The sequence below is a fragment of the Catharus ustulatus genome, chromosome 2, assembly GCF_009819885.2.
Source record: "Catharus ustulatus isolate bCatUst1 chromosome 2, bCatUst1.pri.v2, whole genome shotgun sequence".
In the NCBI taxonomy this organism is placed as follows: Eukaryota; Metazoa; Chordata; class Aves; order Passeriformes; family Turdidae; genus Catharus; species Catharus ustulatus.
In genome coordinates, this window is record NC_046222.1 from 100,666,106 (window position 1) to 100,683,831 (window position 17,726).

The 17,726-nt window shown below is 38.8% G+C and overlaps 1 protein-coding gene across 3 annotated transcripts in view; it reads right to left on the reverse strand.

The window, feature by feature from the left end:
• MYO16 (myosin XVI) overlaps window positions 1–17,726 on the reverse strand; it is a 374,829-nt gene that overhangs the window by 320,139 nt on the left and 36,964 nt on the right. Inside the window, exon 1 of one of the 3 annotated variants that reach the window (XM_033052142.1) lies at window positions 14,477–14,552. The exons of the other annotated variants lie outside the window; for them this stretch is intronic. The gene's annotated coding sequence lies outside the window, so the exon portion shown is untranslated. Of the gene's footprint in view, window positions 1–14,476; window positions 14,553–17,726 lie in introns of those variants that run through there. 3 annotated transcript variants of the gene reach the window in all.

Consider the following 17,726-nt stretch of genomic DNA (forward strand, 5'->3'; position numbering starts at 1 on the left):
CAAAGTAACGAATTAGTAACAGAATCATGTGATCACGGGGTTTACTGGCTCGACTCGGGGCCATGCAGGCTCGGTGCTGCCCCGCCACCGCCAGGGCCAGGCGGGTTCCAGCTCAGCTCAGGGCCGCTGCGGGCTTGCACTTCTGGGTTGGCAAATTTCTGAACTTCGTCCATATATCGGCTGCTCCGGCGTATAAGCCGCACTTCTGGGTTTGGACCAAAAATTTAGTCAAACGGGTGCAGCTTATACGCATGAAATTACTGCACTTGACAGGAAGGAAACATCAGCTCAGCAACCAAGGTGAATGATTTCTCCTTGAATACAACTGCAGCAACAAGGTATGACTAATCAGAATGGAGTTGCTTGAGAAGGGCGCACTTCAATATTTCTCCCTTATCTAACAAATGTTCATGCATTAAAAATATTATGCACTTTTATGTGTTTGTGGGTTTTTTATTATTTTGAGTTTGTTTGTTTTTTTCAGACAATGTTGAAGCATTGGTACAAACCTACTATGAACTTTACAGCACTCTGAAAAAAAAAATTGGATTAGAAGTGACCCGCTTACTGTGTTCTGGGTGAGTAGATTTAAACAGAATACAAATATTCCCATTGGAAACTACGTTCCTGGCTTAGCTTGAAAGAGCCCAGTGCCTGAATCGTGTTTAAAAAAAAAAAAAAAAAAGGAGACCAAAGTCAAGAGTACTCAAAAGAAAAGAGAATTTAAAAATAAAATAAAACAAAGACACCCAGCATGACCCAAGGACTGCCCCAGTGACAGTTTCACAGCATTCTACAATCACACTGTGACATACAGTTCTAACACTTTTCATTAACTAGAAGATACTATTATTTTTTGTTCAATTGTGCCAAAAGAAGATAAAGAAATTTTGGCTTTGAAAACATGGCTGAATTTCAAACTGAGCTTTAGCACAAAGAACACCACTAACACAGTTATACCTGCTTTAGAAGTCTATTAAAAATAAACAAACAAACAAACAAAAAAAACTCCAACCAAACAAGAAAGGACCAGGAGATGAACTAACTCTTAAGCTGACTGAAATATACACGTAATCTCATTTCCTTTGAGAAGGGCCATCACAGAAAGATAAAGCAATAGAACAGGTAAGAGAGCCTTGACTTGGAAAAAAAATAACCCAAAACCATAAAGCTTTTTCCTCATTAAAAACACTCTTGCAGAAACAGTCTTACTTCAAAGCTCTTCTATTTAAACAATAGTAAAACTTGCATGTACTGTATTACTGGTTCACAGCTTTACAACTAAGAAAAATATTCTTTTATGAGCTTAAAAATCCAGTCACATACAAAAGTAGTCATCTAGATGTGACTTTATTAAATAACAATGACTGAGTGAACATCATAAACCAATATAACAAAACAGCTTGCTATCTAAAACAAAGAAAATGGAGTAAAGTGTTTGCCAAAGATGTGACAAATGTCCTTTTTCTCTGCTATTTTTCTAGAAGTATTATTAACATAGAAAGCAAATACAAAGTCTTAAAATATGCCAAGCCACATCCATGTACGATAACTTTACATTGTGTAGCACTTTTAAGACAAAATTCCAGCATAAGGTTGTGAGAATAATAGCTCCAAAGGGCCCATTTACATTTTCCTAGCAGCTAATGAATTGCCATGGAAAATGGCAGCAAGCAAGCTTATGGGAAACATCTTTAAATCAGTTTTTCCTCTTTCAAAACTATGAGCCCAAGTGCTTTGCTTGGGAGTGAAACACTCCCTGTTGACTTCTAACAAAGTGAAAGAATCCTAGTGTTCTTTTGTAAAAAAAAATAATGGAAGTGGTATTCATTTGTCACACACAAAAGGAAAATGAAAGGAAAAGGGCATTAAAACACACATGGAGAGTTTAGCCTGCATTTTATAATGTCTACTACAGGTGCCTAAAAGAAAACTATAGGCAAAAGTAAAGAGTATTTACTATTATTTATGTGCCAAATAGTTACTCTAAGACAGCAAACCTGAAAGAATTGAACTTCATGCAATGCCTAGATTACAGTTGTCCTGTACTCAAAAGCCTCTGTACAAGACAAAAACAAATCCTAATTAGCTCTAATAAAAGCCTCTTTAAAGGCACAGCTCTTCATAGCCCTCTTCTGACCTCTGAGCAAACAGAGGAGAATATGAATACTGGAAACAAATTAATTACATGACAAATTGCTTACTTTCTATCCAAACAGTATAAACCAGTTTAGTCTTAGCAGAGAAAATAGAAACTGACCTTGTATAGTAGGAAAATGGGGTATAAAGACTGACTGCTTTTTGGATGCTGACACAAGGTCTGGGTCTCACGTTCACTTAGTCCAGGACCCTTTGATAAAATGATTGCAGAACTGTAATAGCAAAACCTAAATATTAAATTGATGAAGCACAGTGGATTAAACATTTAGCTAGCCAGAAGAACTTGAGACACATGAATGTTGGTGACAAAAAGAAGCTTATGTAAAGTTGATGACCGGGATATGACCTAGCCCGATTAGTAAGGAAATAGCATAGCACTTTCACAGGCAAACTAAAAAGAAATTTGGAGGGAGAAACTTAAAATCCTCCTTCCTGAGAGTTTCCACTGTAATTTAACAGTACACTGTGTAACTTCACTCCTCTCTCCCTCCTCCCACATTAGTTTCTATTGTTCAATCATCCAAAACTCCCAAGAAAAATTTTCTCACAACAGCCCCAGAGAAAGAACCTAACAAATGAACAAGGATCTTACTGTGTGTGCTTCTCTTCCACGGTTACCATTGCCCCCTCCTTTCTTAATCATAGGCAATAGACAAGATTCAAGTATTAAGGAATTACTAAATTACCAAAGCAAACAGACTGTCAGAACTGCAGAATATTGAAGCATGTCATGGCACTTAAGTCTGGGCAAGCATCTCTGCCACATCATTACCACGCAATGGGATAAAACCCGAGTGTACAATAATCCTTTCCCTCAGGAATAAACTCAAGCCCACTTTCCCACAGGGGAAGGAGAACATATTGTGGCCAGATAGCTAAAAACGAAAATAAGAGAGCAGGGCTGTGGGAATATTACAACACAAGAGTGTTCACTTAAGCACAACATCAACAGCTTGACAAGCCATGCCTCATTCCACCTTTATTCCTTTACACCTAATCTTTCCTCACAGCCAAAGTGTTTGTGAAGACAGGTATATCCAAAGGTAGGTAGGAACAACCAGGGGACACAGAGGTAGAGAGTACTGAGACAAAAAGATGAATTAATGTCATTTCACTGCTGTTTCAGTCCCAGTTTTGCAGTTACAGACAGAATCATTTTGATCATACGGTCACAACACATGGGATTCCAAGCCAGATTCATCTTTCATTTTTTCCCTTTCCCATCAAGTTTCTAGGGACTGCAGCATCAATTTCTAATGGCACAAGCATCTTTCTTTTCAGCTGTCAAAAATAAAGTATTCTACTGAGAATTTGTGCTTCACTGCTTCCATTCTGTTATTTAACAATGATAAATAAGGCTCAATGTTTGACTCCACAGTCTGACTGAGACCCTTATTATTGTCATGCTGTTTTCCACTGATCAATCCTACTGTAAAACTAAGAATCCAAAGCAGCACAAATACACCTGAGGTCCAAATTGATTCATGTCTCATCTTCAGCCACATTTCAGTGCAGGAATTTAAGCAGTTTATGTAAATAACATACATTTTATTCTCCACTGATAATTTTATATAAAACTACTTTGTTCCCAGGCTGATATTTGCCTTAAAATGCAAAAAGCATGTTCTTCTGGAGGAAAGATTATACACCTAAAATTTTGAGCAAGAGATTTCTCTCAAGACCAGCATAAAAAGCAAGTTTGAACATTTTAACCCTCCTATAAATTTAAATGCATCCTCTAAGACCAGTGCTTCTAGACAATATCTTAGAAATTGCTACCTTGTTGCCTCTAAAGGAGATCCTATTTGTTTGAAAGCTCCCCTTTAAATTAAGTTCATTAATTAAGTTTAAGTTAAGCATTGGGGGTGTATTTTCAACACTGCCTTTTTTTTCCAGGAAACATCATCTAAAGGCCTAACTATTGATTGCAGTTCCTGTTTTGCCTGCAACTAAATGGGCCATCTTTGTTTTATTCATCAAGACTCATTCCCAGAAGCCTGCTTTAGTCAGCATCTGAATCATAGTCTAGCAGCAACATGCAGCATAACAGAGTTCCAGCTAGTCTTGGACTCTCACCACCTTAAATTCCCTATTCCTTCAAAGAGCTACAAACCTCTTGAATGACTTCAGACAAGTCCTTTCACTGTACCTTAGTCATCTTGCACCTAATTGAAATACCAACACAAGCCTTCTACATAGGAGTTACACACTCAGCATAAACTCAGAATTAAGTGTTCCAAGGTAGAGTTCCAGGGATTATTTCAATAACATTTCTGAGAAAATTCTATTGAAGAACAACTTCAGTGGATAATTTTCGTCAAAAGAGTGTATTCTGAACAATCCACACAAGACAAAGGACACTCTAACAAATGAGAAGAATCATTATCCCCCACCCTCTCATAATTATCCTCACTTCTTTTGGGGAAACACAAGTTTCCCCAAAACACTGTCACTGTATTGAGCTATTTAGCTCATTTAGCTCCAGCTGGGGCCATCAATCTAAGAAAAAACAAAAACATTGCAGGCACTCAGTCTTCACCTGACACTTACCTTCTTTCCAGCTGTTTCTAAAGCATCTCCTAGACCTTATGTGATCTCTCATACTACCACCAACACTACTGAGTAACATCTAGAGATTCCTCCTTGGAGCACTTGATCAGCCTCTCTTTAAAGTCATGCAATTCAGAGATGGGAGGGATATAATCCTCTTGCCTCCTCCCCTCAAAAAAAAAAAAAAGTTATTTCAAACAAAGTATGCTAGCACACATCCTGCCTCACATTGTTTTGAGTTTTTTCACTTAATTGCCAATATCTTTATGCTCCTGACCATAGTGCTCTAGAGAGAAGAAAAAAGCCCCAGGTATCCAGTGCTGGGCCCAAAACCTCCTAAACAAAAGATAATAATGCCATAGTTAAAACCATGGTAAGTCATTAGAAACACTTCACTACTACTAAGACAAAAAACTTGGCGTGGTGTTAAAGTACAACGAACAAAGCAACAGAAAACACTCCCACAGTATTAAACACTGGGAACAAAAACACAGACAAACGATAGATTGTTCATGAAGCAGATTGCAACATTATTTACAATTACAAGCTCACATCGTTCTTCAATGTTCTTCCTGACACTGCTGGCTGCTTGGCACTGTGTTTATAAAAAACTTGCTTGAAGGTCAAATTGTACCAGAAAACTCTCCTGGTGTTAATGGAATAACAAATGCATATTTGTTAAGCACCTCACATCTCACACTACTGACCTAGCAGAAGAAAGTACTGATTTAGAAGAATCCCCTTTGTGTTTCTTCTACTTGCAAGAATGTTTTTTGACATAGGTTCAAATTCAGTTAATCTAATGTAATGCTATCTGCTTGATTCAGCAGGATCTGGGTATGGGCATTGATTGTAAGGGTAACTTCTCAACTTTAAAAATCATTTGGTATATAGCACAAGTGCATCAAAAAAATCAAAAAATGCTTCTTTTTTTTATTTAAAGTTCTTATTGAAATTCAATAAGCCTTAAGAAAGGAACATTTCCATGGAATATTGTCATTTATATATTATTAATTTGATACATAAGCTCTCTACTTGGAAAATAACTTACAGATATGCTCTCTAAGCCTTCATACTGCATCTTGAGCTCTTGCTTGTAACCGAGACTCAAGGAAAATATTTAAGCCAGATTTATATTTCATGAGTCAACTAAATTATTGTCAGTAGAAGAAAAAAAAACCATTTTATTCAGCCAAAGAATTCAGGAAGCAAAATCAATAAAAGGCTATATAAAGTATAATAATGCTAATCAATTGGGAACTTCTTAACATGTCAGCAAACATGAAGAATCTTGGGCATCCAAAAATATGTAAAATGATCCTCTGGAGGAGTTGTATACAATGTGTAGCAGTTATGGTTGACAGACTCACATGTGAACGGTAGGAAAAAAGTTCTTTGGACTTTAAAAAAATTGTAATTTTGCAGTTACAGAAAGGCCTCTGGACCACGGTGCTCTTTAAAATTAGTAAGCATCTAAATTAACTAGAGCAGGATCTACAGAAGTAAAATGAAGAAACAAAAAATATATATGGTTTATATCACCATTTTGCAGGATAATCATTAAAGGAATGAACAAAGAAAAAATGTTGGGGTTTTTTTCAATTTACAATATACTGCAATTTTTTTTTTTTTGAGCATGAATGCTTTTTTTCTGGTGCATCCCCTACTGTACCATTCTATTTGAGTTGCTGATGAGTTGCTTTGTATCTCTCTGGCTTTACAAGACAGTTCTCCATTACTACAGTGTCATTTGATAACAGCCCATTGCTTTTGTGCAATCTTGAGAGAAGCAATGACAAGGGAATAACATTCATGACACATCCATCACCTTGTCCAATATTTTTTGGAACAGGCTTATTATAACTTAAAATCACTACTTCAAATTATTTTTTGCCTCCACTACTCCATTGTGGCTCAGAGTAGCTTGAGGAATACTCACTTTTATGGTCAGACAGGGAGCCACTCAAACTTTCTGGCAAAACAAGTGCCATGCCAGAAAGAGCCACCAGATGAATCTAACTTGATTTAATGAACCACCTTGGATTTAGTTTTCAAAGAACTGAAATGAGATCTTGCTTGACTTCCCAGTAGGAGGCTGGAAAGCTTGAGCATCAACATGTCCAAAGTTGAAGTAGCTAGCCACGAGGAGGCACTTTGGACATCCCCACTACTTAACCTGTACCAGTGCCAGAAACCCTGAGGCATCTAACTATCCTGGCTGCAGGTGTCCAGAGGTCTGGGCTCTGGGAGTCTCTCACACCATGAAAAACCTGCTCTGGCTGCACAGCCTGAGCCACTGGAGGCTCCATTAGCCAGGCCAAGTAGCTTCACATGCTGGTGATGTTGTCAGTATAGAATTGTTGCAACAGAGCAGGCCTGGCAAGGCTAACACTGGAAAGGCAATATCCTGTTTTGTCTCATCTGCCTTCTTTACTGGATTTTACATGGCAAGATACTATCAGTGGGGCATGCTACTGGCTTGTTCTGACCCTAGATGGTAACAGATATTAGTGTCCTTATCGGGTCCAGCTAGGTTTGTCTCATTTTCTTCATTTCCTGTTGAAAAAAGCAAGGGAGAGAGCAGCTGGATGGACATCCAGCAGGAAAACAAGGTCAACTCACCCCATCTTCAGTGTGCTCTTTCCCAGAAATCTATCTTTAAGAAGTGAGATGTTGAAGAACCACAATTTCAAGAGAGACATACAATGTGACTGAAACTATTCTTTTCTCCTCCTCACAGCTAAACTTTACCAATTTCAATAATCTTTGGTAACTTTATAGTGGAAAGCATATCTTTAACAGTCCTAGTAGTAGTACTGGGGAAGTAGTAGGAAGTACCCTAGAAGTAGTACTGCTGCTTACATTTACTAAAAATAGTTAACTACTTGCATTTACTAAGAAAATTAACTTCTAACAAGCAAAAAGTGTTGACTAAAAGCTATTAACCAGGCCCAACAACACAGAGTATTTTTTAATTATCAAAATTATTCTAGCTACTTTTTTTACAAGAGAGAATTTTCTTTTGAAGAATCCACAAGGTGGCCACAGTTGCCTAGGAAACCCAGTTTCTAAAGCATAAATTAAAAAAACTCCAAAATCTAATCCATGAAGTGCCTAACATAAATTATACACCCAATGCAATACTCATTATGAAATCGACCCACATGAGAATATCAAATCCAAGACTATTATGTTTCTCTAAGTCTAGTCTTGCATCTGGCCAGATTCAGATAACCAAACAGGTTCAAGAGCCATAACTCTTTTTGGTACATAAAGTAGGAGGTTCCAGCTTCTGGCATCCACTGACTGAGAAGCTAAGAGACCTTGAGGACTATGTGGGCATAATCACAGGATTGAAGCTTAATTCATGCCTGTTCAGGCTCTTGCACTTAAGTTTTATGCTATTATTTCAAATTAATATTCTAAGCTTACACCTAAGTTACTCTGCTTATATTGTTGGTTTTTATTATTTTTGTGCACATCTTGTATACTCTATGCAGTTTGGATTGCTCTAACCACAGAAACATAGCATAGCTATAAAATATCTTTAAAAGGAACATATAGTCCAAGCACAATGCAAATCCAATACTGAGATAGAATAAAACAGAGTAAGATGCTTATTTTAAAAAAAGATGCTGGCAATACCAGTAAATAGGACTGTGCAAGCATTCTCCCCATCTTCCACTGCTGCTTTCCCAGATTTAAGGGGTGGTTTTTCCAGATCTTCACCATTACATCCTTAATCAACATAACTTCAGGGGTTGCTGCCTATCATAGGCAATCAAATAGGCGATTTTATAAAGATTTTGAAAAAAGAGTTACAAAACTGATCTAGACCGCCTTGACAGAATTCAGCAAACAACTGACTGTGTGCCTGCCAGTTTGCATTTTGGCAGTGAGCAGTGTCTGGTGTAGCTGGCAAACGAATGTCCAAATTACATGAACTGCAGGACCGCATGCAGTTGTTTTCCTGTTCTGCAGGATAAAATACACCTCCATGATAAACGAGCAAACAGATTTTAGGCAGGTGAAAGTCAAAAAGAGGAATGATGGTAGAGATTTTCAGTGAAGTGGGCAGCAGGGCCATCAGGCTGGGAGCAAGCAGAGCTGTCCATTGCCATCTGCTCTCACTGGTGGGAGCACCAGCAGGGATGCTGCCATCTGTGTGCAACCTGTGCAAACCGGGACAGGGGAGAACACGACCTGGAGTTAGGGGCTGCCCAGCTTCCAGCACTTCCTTTGGCCACCAGCTTGACACGAACCTTGGAAAGCTGGTTTTGTGGTAAAGATCATTTAGCATGAAGGGGCAAAGTCAGGAGCAAAACGCCCCTGCAAGTTGTATGACATCAGTCTTGGACAGCTCCTTTTCCCCACAATCTCAAACATTGATTTTGTTTCAAGTTTCCACATAGGACACTCTAGGATCTCTTTCATCTCCCAGCAGAGACACATGCATAGTAATGATACCTGAACATCACTTTGATGAACAACACTCATGCTAATATTGAGATTAACCTTATTTTCCCCTCAGTTATAACTTATACTTATTTCTCCCTGCTAAAACAGTATCTGGTTAGTTTTACACATTTCTCTGTTTCCCCAGTTTCCTACAAGAATGGCAGTCACAGACCACTGCAATGTACTAACTACACCCTATGGTTTGGAAAAGAGATTTCAAAGTTCAAAAGCAGCCTTTTCTTAAGTGACGATCTGGATAAGTTGTCTGTTTTTTCTTTGCATCTCTCAGCATGCTTTCAGGTTTGTTCCTACATAATCCAAACCTTTTGTCTCATACTTCCTTCTATTTTAAGCAAGTTCAGCATAAAACACAGATATGGAAGAAGCAGAATTTTAAAACTGTCCTTTTCAAACCAAGAATGAGGATTTTATTTGTCTACAGCAACCTAGTAATAACTTATTGGTGAATAAAAGACACAGGAAAGTTAGAAAACAGGAGCATTATACAAACCTCCATCAAAACAGGCAAGGAGACCCTTATGTGCCATTAGTCTTTCTGTAATGAGATAGCACTTAGTGAATAGTGTCATCACCAAAACTAGCTCTGCTTGAACTTGGTTTAAAGCAGGTAGATAAAGTTATAATCTCACTGTTCAGTAGACACTATAGATTATACTCTTTTACTATATATGGAATCCAGGTAGATGGTTAATATCTTGAAACGTCCCAAAGGAGAGAGCAAAATAAAATTGTGAGGGATAGAAGTGCAGTTCTGTGTCCCACAAGCAAAATTCTATTTAGTTAGTTTTTCCAAAATATATTTATTGTCTTTCATAAAAAAAGAGGAAGTAAAACCCAGACCTCAATAGACTCAAATGATCACATTGGGAAAATATGCAGATATTGCATGCAACAGTAATGTCATAACAAAACTTAGGCCGTGTGGTAAAGAATATACAAAGAAGGCAGAAATAAGGAAATTGCCTCAGTGATAAAAAGAAAACATCAGCAGCCTCAAAAACTTGCTTTTTGAAGTCAGTGAAGGGGAGGTAAGGTTGGCTCTTGTCTGTACTCTGTTTTCTGCTGTACAAGAGCTCCCAAACATGGATTAAGAAAGATGATCCCTAGTTTGCAATGGCTTTCAGATCTCTGGATACTTCACATCACACTGTGACTTTGATTTCCCATCCAGATGTTTTGATGACAAAAATTTTCAAATTTTCAAACAAAGTTATGTTAAACAGCAGGTACATACAGCTATCATCTTCATCCTAAAGACTCAACAGTCTCTTGGACGGACTCAGTCCAAACAAAGAAGCATCCTGAACATAAATATCCTAGGATGACTGAAGAAGTCTCCGCATACCAAGAGGGTAGGTGCTGCTCTGAGACATTTGTAACAGTCTATTTTAACAAAGGCACATACTTCAGTCACATTTCTGGAGATACTTCTTCCACATGAAGGAATATGCCATGAATTCAAATGCTGCAAAACCACTTCTTTGTTGCCTAAACCCTCCCCTGTGTATTTAGTTTCAAACAACTGTCCTCCACTTATGAAATTATTTTAATCAATAATAAGACACCAACAACACTGGTTCAACCAACATCACACAGAGGAAAGAATCCTTGTTTAGAGTTTTGTGTTACTGAGGTCTGTGGTGTCAAGCCATGTTAAAAAGTATCCAGGGGAAATCCTATTCTTAAACAGCCCCACAGTTGAAGGAATTCACAGTTCCTTGTTCTATATTTGCTTCCACAGAAGGATGTTCCCCATTAACCAGAATTTTGTTTAGCTCCTGATACTCTCATGCACACATTTGAAAAGTAGACATCTCATAGTCAGTAGTGTGACTTGTCACCACAACCTGTCTCAACCACTGGAAAAGGTTAGCACCCCAGGAACCATCTAGAAGTGGACTTGGCATCTTCCTAGGCAGTTAAAGATGTTATCATAGTCTCTCAGTAACATTTAATTTCAAATCATCCCCCCTTATTTTTTCCATCTACAGAAATTTATCATAAAACCCCTGTGACCATTGTGAGAAAATATGAAAATCAAAAAAGTTCAGACCACCTAGCATACCACTCTGTCTCTGCCACTGACAGTTGAGGAGATGTTTAGGTTTCCTGCCTTCTTTTCTCCCATCCACTTTAGCTTATTCCCAAAACAATCCCCTGCATCAGCCATCACATGTCTAAGAATACTGGAGTGTACATCTGTCTATTCCTTTTAGTATCTGTGGGCCTCCTGCCCATTAATTTGTTGATTTTATGTTTGTGAATTTTCTTCTTTAATAATGTTACATTATCTGCATTCATAAGCTCTCTTAGTAAGGAAAAAAAAATTCTTTTCATCTGTTTTAAGCCTATCTCCTCCATACAGCTCCAGTAATAACCCCATGATGTTAAACTTCACATCTTTTCCCTGTGACTCTAGTCCTTAAAGACAGCTTCTTCCCCTTCATCAAGTTAATGGCCCCTCTGTTCCTCTACTGCCCTTCCTGGGGTGTGGAAACCAGACCTGCACACGACTGCCAAGATTTGGGCACATTAATGTTGTACAGCACAGCTAAACAGAGCAGATACTCTGTCTTGTTCTCAACAGCCTAGGTGATGATGGCAAACATTTTAACAACTTTTTTGCCTGGTGCTTGTACAAAGTTGATGACATTAGGGAATTGTTGATGATGACTCCAGGACCTTTAAAGTGCAGCTGTCAAAATCCTAGTAGAACTCTCCCAGGATGAGATGCATAAGATGGTTCATGTTTGTAGTAGTCTAAGTGGAATTGTAGCCTGTGTTCTATTTGGCTCTGCTTTTCCTTGCCAGACAAGCAAACTCAAATGAAAATGTGATTCCTGACACAGTGATGTTGTCAGGAGAGGTAGCTGCAGTGTCACCTGCCTTTGTACTCTGCCTAGAACTAGCAAGATACACCACACAGGTGCAGAAAGCTGAAACACAGTACTTGAGGACTGACAGCATCAGGCAGGAAGGTCTTGATGATGCAGGCTTAACAATCTGTGATAGACCTTTCATCAGCTTTCTGCATGCTCCTCTTTGAATTACTGAGCACAGCTAATATATTAATAGACCACACAATATATACCATAATAGTTTAATAGTTTTTAAATTACAATCTGTAGAGACTGAGGACATAATGCTATTTCAAATTTCAATACTGTAAAATATTTTCAGTGTTCCATTTTAATGAGAGTATTAATAAAACTGAAGTTTAAATAAAACTGAAGTTACATGTAAAACTTCTGTCTTCTGTCAGTTAGACTGAGTATTCACCACTTTGGATCACTCCTCAGTTGCTGTTACTCTTTTTTCTTCATTAGGAGTAGATTCCCAAGAAAATTAATTCCTTTTACTAAATTGAAAAGAAAAACTCTGGTTTTAACAGGTCACCATTTGTAGTGTTACTATAACTTCTTACAATCCAATCTCTTAACAGGAAATTGAGTCCATTAAAAAAAAATCTGATTCAAGGTATTTGTATAGTATGCATTAACAAAGCATCCAAAAATTTAGCTTTTCCTACAATGGCTGAACTCATAGTAAAGCGAGTCAGATCATCATTACAGCAACTTCCAGAGGATTAGCTCTCCCTTACCTGAGGCTCATCCAAAAGTACTGTGAGGTTGGAAAAGCCACACAGCAGCTGAGCTAAATTAAGTCAGTGAGTAAGAAAGCTGAGATGCATTGGCTACAGGCAGAAAGCTGACAACAAGGAGCAGGAGTGAATTGTAAGTCAAAGTGAGCAGAACAGAAACCTCTGGGTTTCTGTACAGATGGGTCTTCAGCAGGAGAAGCAAGGTTAGGAGAAAGTATTGACTGGTTTTTGCACAGCCATGTGAAAAAGCTGAAGCCCAGAGAAAAAGAGTCTGGGCATGGTGCCATGCCTTCCTGAGCTCAGAGGGCAGCCTGCCAGCCTATACTTCCAAGTCACAACAGATCTCTTGACAGCATGTCTGTGAAAGAGGAGTATTATTAATTCTCTCATTTTAAGAAGGCACAATCTTACTCTCCTCAGGGTAAAAGGAAAGGCTGTAGGGAAATATGATTAGGATCTTATATTTTATTCAGTTCTGAATAAAATTTCCTATTTAAACTAGGTCTCCCAGGATGTAAGATCGAGGCAGGGGGGTTCACAGAGAGCTGGGTTTTGGTGGAAGAAAGGGAAGATGGAGCAAGAAATCTCCTGAGTGTTTTTTCATTCAATCTTCAGAGAGGAAAATTGGCATCAATTTTGATTTGTCTCTTCTGGGAAAAAGAAATAATTGTTGTGTTCTATTACATTATTTCAGCTTCAAAACCAAAATGCCCACCTTATTCATCTATAAATACCTATATATTTTGATTTTTCACACTATTAACAGTCTGTGCAGAAAAAAAAAATCAGCTAAATTCCCTAAGAAAAGGGAAGAGGGAGAATTAAAAGTGCACCTATATAAAATAAAGTTTTACAGAATAAAACAATGTTGTTCTTCACTATCAATAACAACAAAAAGTATCTTGAAAATGAATTTTATCCCTCTCACACCTCCAGAGCAACACAAAGCACTGATAAATATCCTCAGTGGGCATTTGATCTCTGCAGTCACCCTGTTGTGGTATTACCACTTCCTTGGAGAAGCATTTCTTCCCAGATGCACTGAGCAACTTACACAGTGGTTGATTCAGCTGTCCCAGTTTCTGAACTACACTCTGAATATCTTTCACAATAGTTAGAAATAACTTTTATGCTTTATCCATAGCTAAAATAATCAGGACCAGGGATCACAAAATCATAGAAGGGTTTAGGTTGGAAGGGAACTTCACCAAAGATCACCCAGTGCAACCTCACTTCCATGGGTAGGAGTATTTTTAAGTCAGACTGCTCAAAGCACCATCCAACCTGATTTCAAACAGTTCCAGGGATGAGACTTCTGCAACTTCTGTGAGCATCCAGTTCCAGTGTCTCACCAACCTCACTGTAAAGAGTTTTCCTTTCTATCCAATGTAACAACCCTCTTTCAGTGTAAAGTCATTCCCCCTTGTCCTCTCTCATACTCCAGACCTTGGTATAAGTCTTTTTTGTAGGCCCCTTTAGGTCCTGGAAGGCTGCTAGAAGGTCTCCCTGGAGAGTTTTCTGAATAACTATTCTCACAGAAGATGAGTTCCATCCCTCTGATCATATCTGTAGCCTCCCTCTAGAACCATTCAAACTCATGTTTGTGTTCTACTGAGAACACCCAAACTGGATGCAGTACTCAGGTGAAATCTCATGAGAGCCGAGCAGAGGGTGAGAATCACTTACCTCAACCTTCTGGCCACCTCTTTTTATCCAGTCCAGGATACAATTGGTTTTCTGAGCTGCCAGCTCATTACCAGCTCATTCTGTGAGGAGTATATAGAATTTGGAAGTGTTTGTGCCACTTGAGAAACAACAGCAGCAGTACTTTCCATAAATACTCTAATATGGAGTTATTCCGGGTTTCCAAATCCTATTTAAGTGCACAACAAAGGGACTATATCACCTAGCTGCAACTGAAAGAGCTACAACATACTCAGAATATTCAAAGTAATCATAACTTCTGTCCTAGCAGTCAAGTGCATATGTCAATGAACATCCATAGACATCTCAGTTAGCCTAAGTTTTAACTGCAGTGGTAGGTACTACAGTGAAACACTCAGCTGAATAAATTTACTGTTAAGTTTTATTTTCCAGAGATTTACAAACTTTATTCGGATAAGACTATGCTGAAGTTGTAAGTTCAGAAGTTTCTCTATAGAGGAAGCAGTAAGAAGTTTCTCTGTGAGAGGGAAATAACCCTATCAATTCTGCTAAATCTCACAAATAAAACTAATTACAGTAATTTCACGATTATAAGCCACACCACTTTGACTAAAATTTTGGTCCGAAGCTGGAAGCGCGGCTTATAATCAGGTGCGGCCAGTTGATGAGGTTCAGAAATTTGCCAACCCAGAAGTGTGAGCCCGCACAGCCCCAAGCCGAGCTGGAGCCCACCCTGCCCTGGCGGAGGAAAAGTAGGACTGATCTAAGCCTGCCCAGCCCCAATCCGAGCCCACACAGCCCCAGTAGGGGAAAGGCAGGGCCGATCTGAGCCCGCCCAGCCCCAAAACAAGCCAGTAAACTCCACGATCCCGTGATTCTGTTACTAATTGGCAACTTCATGAAAGTTGCACAAGAATCCTTACTGTGAATGAAAGTGCAGCTTATAATCAGGTGCTGCTTGTAATCGTGAAATTACTGTAATCCAAATGAAAATAAGTACCAACTTAGTCATTAGTACATACCTCTAAGAAACACATACATATTCAGTGGTGACAGTAACTTCTCACCAACAATTTACATTATAAACAATGATCTATTGAATATTATACATTTCTGCTGACACAGCTGTGCTCAAACACTGCAGTGTTAATATTTGTGAATATTAGGGTCTGTACATGACAACCTGAATCTCCTAGGAAAAACTTTATTCACATACAAAGACATAATTTACATGGAAATCTCCAAGTCCTGTATGATTCTTACTAGAAAGAGTGAGAGAATCAGCCAAGCAATAACATGGAACGTGACAGGGTTTTATGAGCAATGGCAGCAGCTCACAGTGCTTTAATAACCATAAGTCTGCTATAGCCAATAGAAATAGCAAAGCCAAAATGTAATCAGAATCCAATTAAAGCAGCTGAAATTGATACAGGGTGTTATCGTCAAGAGTCCTGAGTTGGCAAAACCATGTCTTGCAGTTTTTTTAATGCCAAGAAATCCAAGTCACACCTGCCACACCACTGACTAATAGCACAGAATACCCTAACACTGAATGAAGAGTCAAGAAAACCAGGAAACCAGGTCAAGTACTCACTTCTGCCCTGCTGAAGCCCTCTCTGGGACCTTTCCACCTAGACCCTTATGCACTATAGCTTCTATTCTCACCAGCCCTGATGAAAAACTGACTTTCTTGCAGACAAGCAGGCACTAAATTTTTATGTAGAAGTGAAGAAAACTGAAACCTCAACTTCACCACTAGCTACAAGCATAGCAAATGCATAAGAAGATATCCTAAAGGACACAAAATTTGATTCAGTGCTTTTGGTTATTACAGCACTGAACATGGGGACCAATTTATTTATCTTCTGGGTTTTTTGATCCATTGGAACCCATCCTGCTACACAGAAGCACAGACTAGGTTGGGTTAGAAGGGACCTTCAAAAGTCAACTAGCTCAACACCCCCTGCAATGACCAGGGATGTTTCTCACCTACATCAGGCTGCTTAGAGCCTCATGCAACCTGACCTTCCATGCTTCCAGGGACAGGGCATCCACCACCTCTCTGAGCAACCTGGTCCAGCATTTTACTATCCTCTGTAAAAAACCTCTCCCTTTATATTTTCCTAATCCAAATCAACTCCTTTAAGTTGAAAGCCATTTCTCCTCATCCTAACAATGTGGGCCCTGCTAAAAAAATTGTCCCCATCTTTCTTATAAGCTCCTTTTAAGTTCTGAAAGGCTGCTATAAGGTCTCCCTGGAGTCTTGTGTTCATCAGTTGAACAACCCCAACTCTCTCAGCCTTTCCTCATAGGAGAGATATTCCAGCGTGTTTGCAATACATGAACTTCCTTATCACAGTAATAAAAAAAAAAAAAAGGTGCATTTAAATTTAAGAATTAAATACCAAAAATACAGCTACTGAAAGGCCAGCAAACCCATGTCTCTTTAGGAACTTATGCACTAGAACCATTATTGATGGAGCTCAATTCATAAATTATCAGCAGGTGAGCTGATAATCCTCATGTCATCCAGTGCTTCAAAGACAAGGACAGAAAGCAGAAGAAAACCTCCTGTGAATCCTTTTGTCTCAAGTATAGAACCAGGACTGCAGGATTCACCATGGTGTATCATGGACTGTAGGAAGAACCAAGTGGTGTCACAATAGTGATTCGGTCAAGATGAGTGATTCTGTGCTTTGATTCTCTTTTAACTACCAAGGAAGGAGGCAAACTTGTTGCCGTTTCTGTGCTCCCATTTCCACTACCTAACCTGTCATATGAGCCACTTCTCTGCTTTATTCATTCCACAGTAGTGCAGTACAAAAAGATAACTATTTAGCTGGAACATCCAACTAATAGATTTAAGTGGTACATATTGGCACAAAAGGTTTTAGAATAGTTATATCAATTAATTAAATCTACAGCTAATGTGATCCTCAAGGAACAGACAGCAAGGCAAAGCAGATTGTCTGAGCTCTTATGAAAATACAGCCCCCACCAAAGAGATGCATGGAAGAATGACTGAGGAAAACAACTCACACGACTGAGGGTAGATCATGGAAACCACTGGCAATAATGCGCAAAATAGTGATGGATGGCACCTAGGGCTACAATAAAGGATTTACCAAATGAACACATTTCAGGAAAACTTGAAACATATTGAGAAATTCCCAAGGCAGCTGTTATGCCCAAGGAGGAGCCAAATATTCCAAAAGGGCTGGAAAGATACTGTCATCTACCCCAAGCAAGTACAAGGGGGATTCATGTCTAA